A 14,104-nucleotide genomic window follows, 5' to 3' on the forward strand; every position below is an offset into this window, starting at 1 on the left:
GTTCCTTCTTGTACCTCTGGTAGAATTCGGCTGTGAATCCATCAGGTCCTGGACTCTTTTTGGTTGGTAAGCTATTGATTATTGCCACAATTTCAAAGCCTGTTATTGGTCTATTCAGAGATTCAACTTCTTCCTGGCTTAGTCTTGGGAGGGTGTATGTGTCGAGGAATTTATCCATTTCTTCTAGATTTTCTAGTTTATTTGCGTAGAGGTGTTTGTGGTATTCTCTGATGGTAGATTGTATTTCTGTGGGATCGGTGGTGATATCCCCTTTTTCGTTTTTTATTGCATCTATTTGATTCTTCTCTCTTTTCTTCTTTATTAGTCTTGCTAGTGGTCTATCGATTTTGTTGATCTTTTCAAAAAACCAGCTCCTGGATTCATTAATTTTTTGAAGGGTTTTTTGTGTCTCTATTTCCTTCAGTTCTGCTCTGGTTTTAGTTATTTCTTGCGTTCTGCTAGCTTTTGAATGTGTTTGCTCTTTCTTTTCTAGTTCATTTAATTGTGATGTTAGGGTGTCAATTTTGGATCTTTCCTGCTTTCTTTTGTGGGCATTTAGTGCTGTAAATTTCCCTCTACACACTGCTTTGAATGTGTCCCAGAGATTCTGGTATGTTGTGTCTTTGTTCTCGTTGGTGACAAAGAACATCTTTATTTCTGCCTTCATTTCGTTATGAACCCAGTAGTCATTCAGGAGCAGGTTGTTCAGTTTCCATGTAGTTAAAGGTCATTCTTATGTGCCCCCCACCCCAATTTTCTCCTACCACAAAGGTTTTATTTGAATAATCCTGCTTTTCATTTAACAAGTCTATGTCTTCAATGTTTGTTTTGCCCTAACATGAACTTACATTCAAGAACTTCTTGTTCTTACATCAAGAAGATTTTCACTACCTAAGGAGAATATGTTTGGGGGAAAAAAAAAAAGATGTTTACAATGACCTTGTATCAAAACCACTTGCCCCTTAGAATACTTGAAGACTTAGAAGACCTTTCTTTGCAAGCTAAAAAAAAAAAAAAAAAAATCAGATGCTATTTTTAAGTTTGAAAAGGGTTAAAATATCAATGTCCAATAAACATATGAAAAAATGACTACCATTTCTAGAAATAAACAAATACCTATTAAAACAAGTAAATATTTTATCTACAAAAGTGGCAAATATTTTAAAAAGTGATAATACTCTTTGTTGGTTAAGTTCCAGGCAAAGGGAGTATCTCAATTAATAGTGGTAGAAATGTCCACTAACACAAAATTATTTCAAAAAAGGCTTTAAAATGTGCATCACTTTTAATTCTGCTTTTGAAATAAATTCATTTAACGTAATTAACTTACAAAAACCTTTGCCTAAAAGGAAAGTGCAGTGACTTTTTAATTGATTTTCTTTTTTTTTTTTTTTTTTTGAGACAGAGTCTCGCTCTGTCACCCAGGCTGGAGTGCAGTGGCGCCATCTCGGCTCACTGCAAGCTCCGCCTCCCGGGTTCACGCCATTCTCCTGCCTAAGCCTCTCCGAGTAGCTGGGACTACAGGTGCCCGCCACCACGCCCGGCTAATTGTTTGTATTTTTAGTAGAGGCGGGGTTTCACCATGGTCTCCATCTCCTGACCTCGTGATCCGCCCGCCTCAGCCTCCCAAAGTTCTGGGATTACAGGCGTGAGCCACCGCGCCCAGCCTTTAATTGATTTTTTTTATCAATGCAGTGATTTTTTAAAACAGCCTAAATGTGAAATAATAGGATATTGATTAATTAAATTATGATAAAGCAGTAAAACATTCAGTCAGTATAAATGATTTTATATAATTCTATTGTAAGCCTGAAAAAAGCTCACCAAAAATATTAAATAAAGTTACAAAACATTACATATAGTACAATCTGCTTATTTAAAATTCTAAACACACAAACATAAGAAGATGAGAATTTGTAAGTGTATAAATGAGTTACCAAGGACTGTCTCGGTAGATGAGCTTAGAGGCGTGTTTTGTGTCCTATTTACATTCTCTGATTTTTCTGTAATAAACATAAATTGTTTTTTAAATAAAGAAAATTTAAAATTAAAGTAGTTTACTCTATATAAGCTTATTTTAAGAAAACCATGCATTTTCAGTGGGAGGGTATAATCACTTTCCAAGAGGGTGAAAACTGGTTTTTGGAAGTATGTGAAAAACCCTACCTGACCAAAATCATCTTGTTCTTAGTATTTAATGTCATGCATGGGAAAGGGAGAGCAATTGGGGGAAAAAGTGTCTAAAAATAAGCTCCTTAGGGGACAATAATGAAAAAGCAAGTTGAGAAACACTAAACCAGATCAAGATGAAACCTTGTTACCAATTTTCACATAAAGTATAAAGTTATTTACAATAAAAGCCAAAATTATTCCAACACGTTCACTATGTATATTGTCTTCCTCTGAAAAAGGAAAAGAGTTCACTGATAAATTGAAAGCAGTAACACATTCACGCTGACATCAGCAGAGGAAAAGTTAAATCATTAACAGACCTTACTATCAAATTGGCTCCCTTTGGCAGGTGAAGTCAGATATTTTACTTTAAAATGATGGTACTCTTGGCCATCTCCTCCAATAAATTTCTTTTAAAAAAAGAAAAGAAAAAAGAACAATAAGGGGATTTTATATAAAAGAATTATATAACTAATAACACATGGGCCTGGTACGAATACTCTTGTGATTTTTACATCAGTGTAATAATCCCTGGGGAAACTTACAATATATTCACTGAGGGGCCATCTGCTCTCTAATTCTGTATTAACTGGTTACTATTCATTGTGGAAAAGAATTGTTATTGAGGTAGGCATTTGAAACCCAATGTTATATTTGTCACTACAGCAATAAGGTCAATAGAGAGTAACACGTGAACTCATAATCAGGTCATACCTCTCACACGCTTGAACATTCCATTCTTTCCAATTTAGTCAATATTTCTTATTTCACCTTCTGAAAGGAATGTTGAGGAATAAAACAATGCCAATAAAGCGTCACTTACTCTTTTCTTGCACCTGCCAACTCCCAGTTATAACCACACATGGTTTCCAAGATGAAACACAGCCATAAATGTCAGAATAGTGGAACCAGCAATCAACACCAGGCAACACAAATTCAAAAATCACAGAACTAAATTAAGAGTGTACTTTTGCAATTACTATTTTAATGAACCAAAACACGTTTGTCATAGCCCATGTAATTCAAAAAAAATTAAAAAATAAGCCGGGATCCTGAGATGGGGTCTCAGCAAAGACAAGCATGCATATATCCTGGGTTATCACAGAGAGATTAAAGGATAAATACAAACTCTTTCAAGAGCCACTGGTCTCAACTGCTGACTGAGTCTGCATTTAACTCAGACAGTCAAGCAACACATTTAGGGAACCTGAGTCTTCCAAGGTTTGAAGGAAAGATAAGAAAAGGTTCCAATGGCTCCAAAGCAAAAAACAAGGCATTTGAGAGCACACTGCTTGCAGAGTTCTAAAAGAATGTGATGGTTAATCAATTATTTCATTACCAAGTGCTTCTCGGGCACATTTTAGGTGGTTTCATTAGTCAAGACAGGGTCTCCCTGCCCAGCCCTTTTAAAAAGACTGCTTAACAAACTATTACAAACACACCAAGACTAAAAGTCCAAAATGATCTAAATATTTTAAACACTTCTCTCTTCCATATTTCTTTTAAATTCTCTTTGCTTTAGTCATATGGGTCAGATATGTGTGGTAGTGTTCAACCAATGTAATAAAACAATAACATCAGATTGCTGTGACATTTAATTCTCTGTAGCAACCTTTTGTTGCTGATCATCAAATGGCATCTGTTGTTCTCTATCCCCTGCTTCCTTAGCCCTCCAAAAGTAATTACAACGTGGTGCTTACCATCTGGGGACATACTATCAGGACAGGGAAACAAGATGTGAACACTACAATAGTAATACCAGGTTGTGTTCACTGCCCTGATGCATCCGCTACTGCCATTACTTTAGATTCCTAAATGTAAAACACTAACTGTCTTGTCTGATATCAAAACTTACAGATACTCTCTGAAAACTCAAAGAGACATGATATAAAAGAAGTTATTCTCACTAAGCCCATGAAAGAGACCATGGATATCAAAACTGCAAGGGATTAGTGGGAACTGTTCCCCTAACAAGCTGTAAATCTGCACTTAATTTCGGGATTTCTATTATCTGACTCATAAAACACTAAAATGGCTATAACAAGAAAACCCGGTTTGCTGAAGAAATAGCACACATTTACATTTTAGCACTTTTTTATTTACCTTTATAATCTCCCCCCAACTGTGCTAGTGTCAAATGGAGTATGAGGTAATGTTTGCACCTAGTCAACAGTCTCAACTCCAGACATCTGTAATAAATTTTTTAAGGCCAAATACTAGTACTGCATACACACCTGGAGTTTAAAATAAGTTATTGTGCTGCAATGCCACACTCTCAGTTAGGGTTTGCTAGCACAGGCAAAGAGTGAGGGCTCACCTGAGAACTCAAACCTCTGTAAGGACATATAGCATAATTTTAAATGGATTCCCTTGCCTATCCTGTTTAAAATTCAATATAATCTTAACTTCAGCATGTGTCTTACCTTTGAGAAATACAGGTGAGAGAAAATGGAAAAGACACTTCTTTACAAAATGACAGAGGATTACGGATCATTCTTCTTTCTGATAATTGTTCACATTGAGTTTTCTTCCACTATGTCTGCTACTTTCTCCTTGGGTACATACTCAAGACTATTTCTTTCTAGTATGTCTTCAAAAGTCCTGGACTTCTGCCATGTGGACAACTGAACTGAATGAATGAGTCAGCCTTTACATGTATAACCAGAGAGGGCCAGAACTGAATTCTTAAGGACAGTAGGTGGTCATTGCAGAAAGGCAGTTAAAGAAACATGGGTTTTCTCAATCAATTTACCTTAACTAGAAACACCCAGGGATACGGGACTGGCATTCTAGAATTCCTTAAAGTATATCCCTTGGAAACCATTCTGTACTTATGAATTCAGAGCCTCCAAGCAATATCCAAGGACGATTAAAACTGTGCAAATAACTGAATTGGTATTTGTTGGCCAGTTGCTCCCACATACACCTCAATTCATTTGAAACTTTACTTCACATATCAAAGAATTTCAGGCTGATAAACAAAACCATTTGTTGTTCTTGATCATTCATCATGTGTCTTAATTAGTGTTAGAGGAACACTGGAACAAGAGTCCTGGGCCAGGATTCTGGCTTATCATAGCCAACGCATTTCAGATCCTCCAGGTATCAATTTTCTCTTGCATGAAATGAGGAGGTTGGTGCCTGCAATTCATACTAACAAAAACTCCAGATGTTGCTTTTTACAGAAATCATCAAATATACATCAGAACCTCCATGAATCTTATTTTGCTCATTTATAAAATGAAAGGATTGGAGTATCTGATTGGTAAGCTTGCTTCCCATGTAATATTTAGAGATTGCAGGATTCTGTGTATAATTATGTAATATATGCAAAGTTGCTCATTCAGAGTAAAAATTTTTACTAAATTGCATCCACTTAAACTCAATAAGGCAAAATGTTTCTACATTTCAGTCAACCAATTTCCTCCTTGTCTTATATGCTGCCTGTCAAGGCTTACCTTTATATCTTAGCTCAAGTATCTTTTTGTGTAGTACTCAGAACTATAAAGTATTTTTCAAGATTTTATTTTCCTTGTGGCTAAATCTACCTATTTAAATTTTATGTGTTGGAAGAGAAACACTGATTTAATTATTTTAAATGGTCTTCCTAGATATCTAGTGTTAACGTTTTCACATTTTAACATTTAAAGTTTTAACGTTTAGAAAACATACAAAAGGTTTAATATTTGGAAAATCATGAAAAAGAGGAAAGAAGATTCTGTGGTGAACAGGGTGATTACATCACTCTATTAAAAATTTTTATTAACCATCAAAAAAGAGAAAAACTGTTTTATTAACCATCCAAAAAGAGAAAGATGTCAGAGTGAAGTCTCAAGCAAAAGCTGAAAACTTAAACTGTGCCTCAATCTTTTACATAATTAAAAGAGTGATGGTACTAGGAAGAACTAACTTAATTCCATCTTCCCATTTTAAAATACAGAAAACAGTTACCTACAGAGGTCTTCCTACATGTTAGGCACTATTCTGCTCTCACAAAGCTATCTGCACAAACACAATGGTTTAAGGCAACTATGATTAGATATGATATTATGAAGTAAAAAAACATTGATTTTGAAAATTTAAGTAACATTTAAAATTACAAAGGTAGAGGGGGTTATGATTAGGATTTTGACCCAGGCCCCCAAACTCTTACCACTAAGGAAAAGCCTAAATCAGAGCTAGACTACAGCTACGCATTCATTTAAAAAGAAGGAACAGGTTTAAATGATCGGAAAATGCCTAGATGCCATCAAAAGAATAGGTTTATTTCTCAGAATCTTGCAAGCCTAGGATCCTTTCGTAAGGTAATTTGACAATACGTCCAAAAACTTGCAACTCGGACTAAGGAGTTTCCACTTCGGGAAAGGTATCTGGAAATAGTCACACAAGTACCTAAATGTAAAAAATAATTATGTTCCTCACCTTAATATTTATAACAGAAAAATTTGGAAATAACTTGTCAATTGGTACACACTTCACATAAATCCCTATAATGGAATACAATACAATCCTTATAGTTCAAATTTATAAGAAAAAAGTGCCCAAAAGAGACTAGTAAAGAAAAAAGAAGGCTAGAAAACAGAATGTATAATATTGTCCTATTTAGTAGTTAATCAAACATCAGTAAATAGACCACAGAGAGATAAATCAGTAAACCAACTAGTCATTGGGAAGGATACACAAAACTGCTAACAATCATAATCTGGGTGCTGAGAGTATGAATTTTACTTCATTCCCTACATCTTTTTGTACTCTGAATTATGTGTCCCTTTTTTAATTAGGAAAAATTCTATTTTAATTTTGAAAAAGAAAGAAAAATCACAGGAACCTGCTAATTGCTAAAGTAAGTTTTTGGTATTCTTGAGAATGGGTCTTAAACACACACACAAAAATCCCATCTGTGGCTACTTGGAAAATAATTTTCAATTAAATAAATTGTAAAGTCTTACATTCCTTAAATCTAACTTATTTTATAAATCTCTTATTAAATCACTTAAATTTAACTTATTAATCTCATTATCTATTTACAAACCAAGTAAACCAAGTAATGTATTTTTTAAACTGCCTTCAAGGGAGGATTTAATTAACATTTGGTCTCTTTTACAAAATAAGATAATTAAACACCCCCTTTTATACACATTTTACACTACATTTTACAAGTTAATGTGTTGGATTTTTTTTTTTAACTTCAAAAGCCTCACTAACAAACAAAATGTTCCCAGGTTATTAATCCCAATAAAACTAATCAATCAGACATAGATATTGTGTCTCTCAAGTTATTTTAACAGTCCAATTCTGTCTATAAATGTAGCCAAATCACCTTATACATTTCCATTTAAAAATGATAAATTCTAAAACTATTTACACATTTTAAATTGAAATCGCAAGGCTAGTCAATTACATAATATCAAATTCTCTTAAACATTAACAAAACTTTAGAAAACTAACCACATAGAGTTACTCTCAAATGAAATGCAAAACTTTAATGGAATACATGTAACTTATTTTTTTATTTTGACACTAAATGCTAAAATTCCAAGGTTAAAAGACATTCCCAATAAGGAAGAGGTTCTCATTCTTGGCCATACATTAAAATCACCTAGGATTCTTTAAAAGTTGGAAAGGGCAGGGCGCAGTGGCTCACGCCTGTAATCCCAGCACTTTGGGAGGCTGAGGCAGGCAGATCACAAGGTCAAGAGATGAAGACCATCCTGGCTAACACGGTGAAACCCCATCCCTACTAAAAATACAAAAATTAGCTGGGCATGGTGGTGCGCACCTGCAGTCCCAGCTGCTCGGGAGGCTGGGGCAGGAGAATCGCTTGAACCCGGGAGGCTGGAGGTTGCAGTGAGCAGAGATCGTGCCATTGCACTCCAGCCTGGTGACAGAGCAAGACTCGGTCTCAAAAAAAAAAGAAAGAAAAATTTAAAAAAATAGTTGAAAAGGGGAGGGAGGAAGTACTAATGCCTAGCCCCAATCTAACCAACTTAACTCAGAATCTCTCAGGATGATTTTTTTTTTTTTTCCAAGCTGTTCATATAATGGTAATATGCAGCCAGGATTGAGAACCTCTGCTCTAAGAAAATAATAACATCCCAAGTGAGAACTGGCATTATATTGTTGATAAGTGATAATAAGCTGAGACTGCTTATTCTGATGGTATTTTGGGGGATAGCAGTAAGATTGAATGCTCCCTGTAAAACTCAGACAGGTGATTCCCTTTAATATTTTATTCCCTCCCAATGTTACACATTAACTGATTCTGCCATTTAAACTGAGCCCGTGATTCCATACACTCAGTTTGCTGAACTATATCCTGCCTGGTTTTATTTTATTTTTTTTCCCCCGAGACGGAGTCTTGCTCTGTCACCCAGGCTGGAGTGCAGTGGCACCCTCTTGGCTCACTGCAACCTCCACGATCTCGGCTCACTGCAACCTCCACCTCTTGGGTTCAAGCAATTCTCCTGCCTCAGCCTCCTGAGTAGATGGGACTACAAGCGCCCACCACCACGCCCAGCTAATTTTTGTATTTTTAGAGAGATGGGGTTTCACCATGTTGGACAGGCTGGTCTCAAACTCCTTACCTCGTGATCCACCCACCTCTGCCTCCCAAAGTGCTGGGATTACAGACATGAGCCACCACACGCGGCCTGGTTTTATTCTTAATTCTATTCATAGTCTTTCTATCTGACAAGGCCACAACTCATATGGATCTGTAAATGATATTTGATATTGGATTGAATGCTATAAATTTTTCATGGCTTTATCACCAAACTAATGTCATGCTATGTTAGTAATGAATGTGTATAAGATGTGTATAAGTGGAAGCTTCAGGGAAATGTTGAGGAAAACCATAAAATAAGAGAGAAGAACACCAGTATTTAAAAGAGAACTATCCATATGGAAAATGTTTAAGCAAGTAGTGTGATTTATTCATAAACCAGGCCTTCTCCCTTTTTAGGTGCATCTGAGTGGAAAGCCATTTTTGCCCCAAAGGCATTTATTAATACCTCACACTTGAGACTTTGTTGCTCGACCTTGCAGAAGTCAAGGCCAAAGTCCAACCATTGTGGGCAGTCTTATACTCTAAATAGGTGCCCAAATAGCTATATCCTAATGACAAGGGCAACCCCAAACTAAGCACTTTTTTCACCCCACCTCACTCTCACCAGCTTCTAGGAACTATGGAGAAAGATGTCCTGGGGTAAAGCAAGAAAAGTACAAACAGAACCTGTATCTAACAATGTGTGATCATACACTGGACCTTGAATAGATTTATACCACAAGTGCAAGCAGCTTCAGTGGGCAAAAAAACCTCAATCTGTAAGTATAAAAGGTTTCTAAAGGGAATGACCTCAGGTACCTGGCAGAAGAAAACGCAAAATCTCTTTGAAGAAGGACACATTCATCCTAGACCATAAAGATGGCTCACTCAAACAATTTTCAAGGTTGATGACAAGCAAGCAGTCAAAATTAATAAGACACACAGGAAATAAGGCAGCATGATCAAGAACTAGCACAAATAAAAAGCAGAAAGAGACCTATAGTGACTTTAGATGTTTAAATTATCAAAATAACTAGGACTAGCATACTTAATGAAATAAATAGCAAGCTTAAAAATATTTCCAGGGAATAGGGAATCATAAAAGGTGACTGTTCTACTCAGTTCAGTCTCCAATAGCAGAATACCATAGATTGGGTGGCTTAACCAACAAATATATTTCTCATAGTTCTGGTAGGTGGAAAGTCCAAGATCACAACACTGGCAGACCTGGTATCTGGTGAGGGCATTCTTCCTGGTTTTCAGAGGGCCACCTTCCCATTGTATCTGCTGTGGTTTGGATAAGCTATGACCCCACCAAATCTTATGTTGAACTTTGATCCCCAATGTCAGAAGTAGGACCTAACAGGAAGTATCTGGACCATGGGAGTGAATTCCTCGTGAATGGGTTGGTCACATCCTCATGGCAATGAGTGAGTTCTCACTCCACTAATTCCCAGGAGAGTTTCCCCAAAAGCTGGTTGTCAAGAATGCAGCACTTCCCTCCTCTCTCCCCCAGTTTGATCTCTACACACTGGCTTCCCTTTACCTTCTGCATGGGCAGAAGCCTGAAGCCCCTACCAGAAGCAGGTGTCAGAATGTCTGTATAAGAAGTATACTTCTTATACAGCCTGCAGAACTGTAAGCCAAATAAATGTATTTTCTTTATATACTAGCCTCAAGTATTCCTCCATAGCAACAAATATGGACTAAGACAATATTCTCACATGGCCAAGACAGTGATCCTCTCTCTTGTGTTTCTCTCGATAAGGGTCCTAATACCATTCCTGAAGGCTCTACCCTCATGACCCAATTGCCTCCCAAAAACCCCACCTCCCAACCCCATCACACCATCATGCTGGGGTTAGAATATCAAGAAATGAACTTGAGGGAACACAAACATTCAGTTCATACAGATGACACAGAAGATTTGAAAAGAAGTCAAGTAGAAGTGCTAGAAATAAAAAATATAGATAGTAATCAAAATTAAAACCCAATGGCCATGTTTGGTAACAGGAGAGAAAATTGGTAAATTAGAAGATAGAAAAAGAAAAAGAAAACAGTCCAAAATGTGGCATAGAGAGGCAAAAAGATGGAAAATGCAGAATAAAAAAAGATATGGCGGGGGGTAATGTCAGCAAGTTGGAAGAATAGGAATTTCTGACACACATCCCCTTACATAAATATTAATTTGAACAACTATCTGCAAGCAAAACTACCTTCACAAGATCTAATGAATACAGGTGAGAAATTATAGCATCTGGGTAGAGCACAGAACTAAGAAAATATTCGTTTAAGAAGTAGAAAGAACAATTTCACACTACCCATGTCACCCTTCTCTGTACTGCCCATGTAGTACAGTACAAAGAGAAATGCCCTCTGCATGCGATAGGAGAGTGAAGTTAGCACAAAACTTTACCATTGACCCCAGCCCTATGCTCACCCTATTGAATTTCAATGCCAAGCTGGTTTCCATGGCTCCAAGCTTCATGTTAGCCCCCTCAGTTCCAAGCTCCTGCCCTTCTGGACTGAAGCAGGAGGACTACCCACCCACTAACTCAGGCACCAGTCTAGCCTACCCAAGGACTCTGGCAGTAGGCATGCCCATGGACCCCAGCAGCTGACTGAACCAGAATCCCTGGAAGGGCTAACCGATGAAGGGTTTCACTGTTGAAGCCAGTCTGGAACTCCTGAAAGAGGTACTTACTCTTTCCAATGCACAAACACCAGAGCCACAGAAAAGCAGAATCAAGAATTACAGACAAGCAGCAAAACAAAATACCACCAAAGAACAAGGTAAAGCACAAGTAACTGATCTTACAAAAGCTCCTAAGAATTCAAAGTCATTGTCTTAAGAAAGTTCAGTACCAATACATGAAAAAAACATGACGTTAAGCAAAGAGACAGAAATAAAAAATAAATCCATGGCTGAGGAATACAGTGAATGAAATGAACAATGCAATAGAGAGTGACAATAGACTTTATCAAGCATAATCCTGATCTTTCTTGATCAAGAGAGAATCTATGAACTCAAAGACAGGACATCTGAAATTATCCAGTCAGAGGAGAAAAAAGAAAGTAAAGGAGAAAAGAAATTGTAAAAGCCTATGGAATTTATAAGGTACCATCAAAAGAACTAATATCTGCATTAAAGTAATCCAAGAAGAAGAAAAGAAAGAGAAAGGAGCAGGGGAATATATACAGAAATAATGACCGGAAACTCCTCAGATCTGTGTAGCAATATGGACATCCAGGTATATGAATCCTGAAAGTCTCCAAACAAAATCAACCCAAAGAAGACTTTATCAGATATATTATAATCAAACTGTCAAAATCAGAGGGAAATTTTTTAAAGCAGCAAGAAAAAAGAGATTGTCACATGCATAGACACCACCAATGAGACCATCAGCATATGTCTGAGCAGAAAATTTGCAGGCCAGGAGACAGTGCGGTGACACATGAAAAATGCTGAAAAAAAAAACTGCCAACCAAGAATACTTTGCCTAGCAAAGCTATATTTCAAATGAAGGAGAATTAAAGTCTAAGACAAACAAGAACTGAAGGAGTTTATTGTCACTAGCCCTGCCTTACAAGAAATGCTAAAGGGAGTTCTTCAAGCTGAAATGAGAAGACCCTAATAGTAACAAGAAAATATATGGTGGTAAAAAAATCACTGGTAAAGGTAAGTATTTAGAAAAATTCATAATACTCTAATACTGTAATGGTAATAATGTAAGTCATTTTTAACTCTGATATAAAGATTAAAAGAAAAGGGCATTTATAGTTACAATAATTTGTTAATGAGTACATCATATTTAAAAGTTTAAGTTATGACAGTAAAAACATAAAATGAGGAAGGAGAAATAAAAAGTACAGTGTTTTCGTAAGCAATCAAAATTAAGTTATTAGCATAAAATAAGGTGTTACAACTATAAGATGTTTTATGTAAGCCTCATGGAAATACAAAGCAAAAACCCATAATAAATTCCCCTAAAATAAAGAGAAAGAAATTAAATAATACCACAACAGAAAATCATCTAATCACAAAGGAAGACAACAACAGAGGAAAAAATAACAAAGGAACTACAAAAAAGCCAGAAAACAATGGACACAACAGCAATAGTGAGTATTTACTTATCGATAATCACTTGAAATGAAAATCGATTAAATGTTCCAACCAAAAGACATACAGGGATTAAAAAATAACCAAACTATATGCCTCCTACAAAAGAGACTCACTTCGGCTTTAAGGACACACATGGATAAACATAAAGAAATGGAAAAAGATATTCCATACAAATGAAAACTAAAGGAGAACAGAAGTATAGTTATACTTATATCAGACAAAATAGACTTTAAAACCAGTAAAGAGAGACATAGACGGTCATATATAATTTTTTAAAAGGGTCAATTACTCAAGAGAATAGAAACAATCATATCCAACCCACTGAAGCACCCATATGAATATAAAGCAAATATTAACAGAACTCAAGGGGGAAATAGCAATACAATAATGGTAGGGGATTTTAATAGCCACTTTCATCCAAACAGAAAATCAACAAGGAAACATTGGATTTGAACTACGCTTTAGACCAAATAGACCTAACAGATTAATATAGAACATCTATTCAACAGCAGCAGAATATACATTTTCTTCAAGAACACCAGCAGAATATATATCTTCTTCAAGAACACACAAAACCTTCTCCAGAATAGATTGTATGTTAGACCTTTAGGTAGACTAAGAAAAAAGAGAAGACTCAAATGAGTAAAATCGGAAATGAAAGAAGAGACATTACAACTGATACCATAGAAATATAAAGAATCAATCATAAGAGACTACTATGAACAACTATATGCCAACAAATTTAATAACGTATAAAAAAGTGGATAAATTTCAAGAAACATACAACCAACCAACACTAAATAATGGAGAAATAGATCATCTGAACAAACCAATAATGAGTAAGGAGATTGAATCAATAATTAAAAATCTTTCAAAGAAAAAAGTCTAGGAATTTTACTAAACATTTAAAGAATAACTAATATCAATCCTTCTCAAAATCTTTTTGAAGAATGAATTTTCCAAACTTATTTTATAAGGCCAGCATTACTCTGATACCAAAGCTAGGCAAGGACATTACAAGAAAAGAAAATCATAGGCCAACAGTCCTGATGAACATAGACATAAAATCCTCAACAAAATAATGGCAAACTGAATTAAACAGCACATTAAAAGGATCATACACCATGATCAAGTGGGATTCATCTCTGGGATACAAGGATATTTTAACATACACAAACCAATAAATGTGATACACCCCATTAACAGAATGAAAGATAAAAGATCACATGATTATTCAATAAAGAAAAGGCATTTGATGAAATTTA

This window comes from Hylobates moloch, unplaced genomic scaffold, assembly GCF_009828535.3.
Source record: "Hylobates moloch isolate HMO894 unplaced genomic scaffold, HMol_V3 SCAFFOLD_19, whole genome shotgun sequence".
NCBI classification, from domain to species: Eukaryota; Metazoa; Chordata; class Mammalia; order Primates; family Hylobatidae; genus Hylobates; species Hylobates moloch.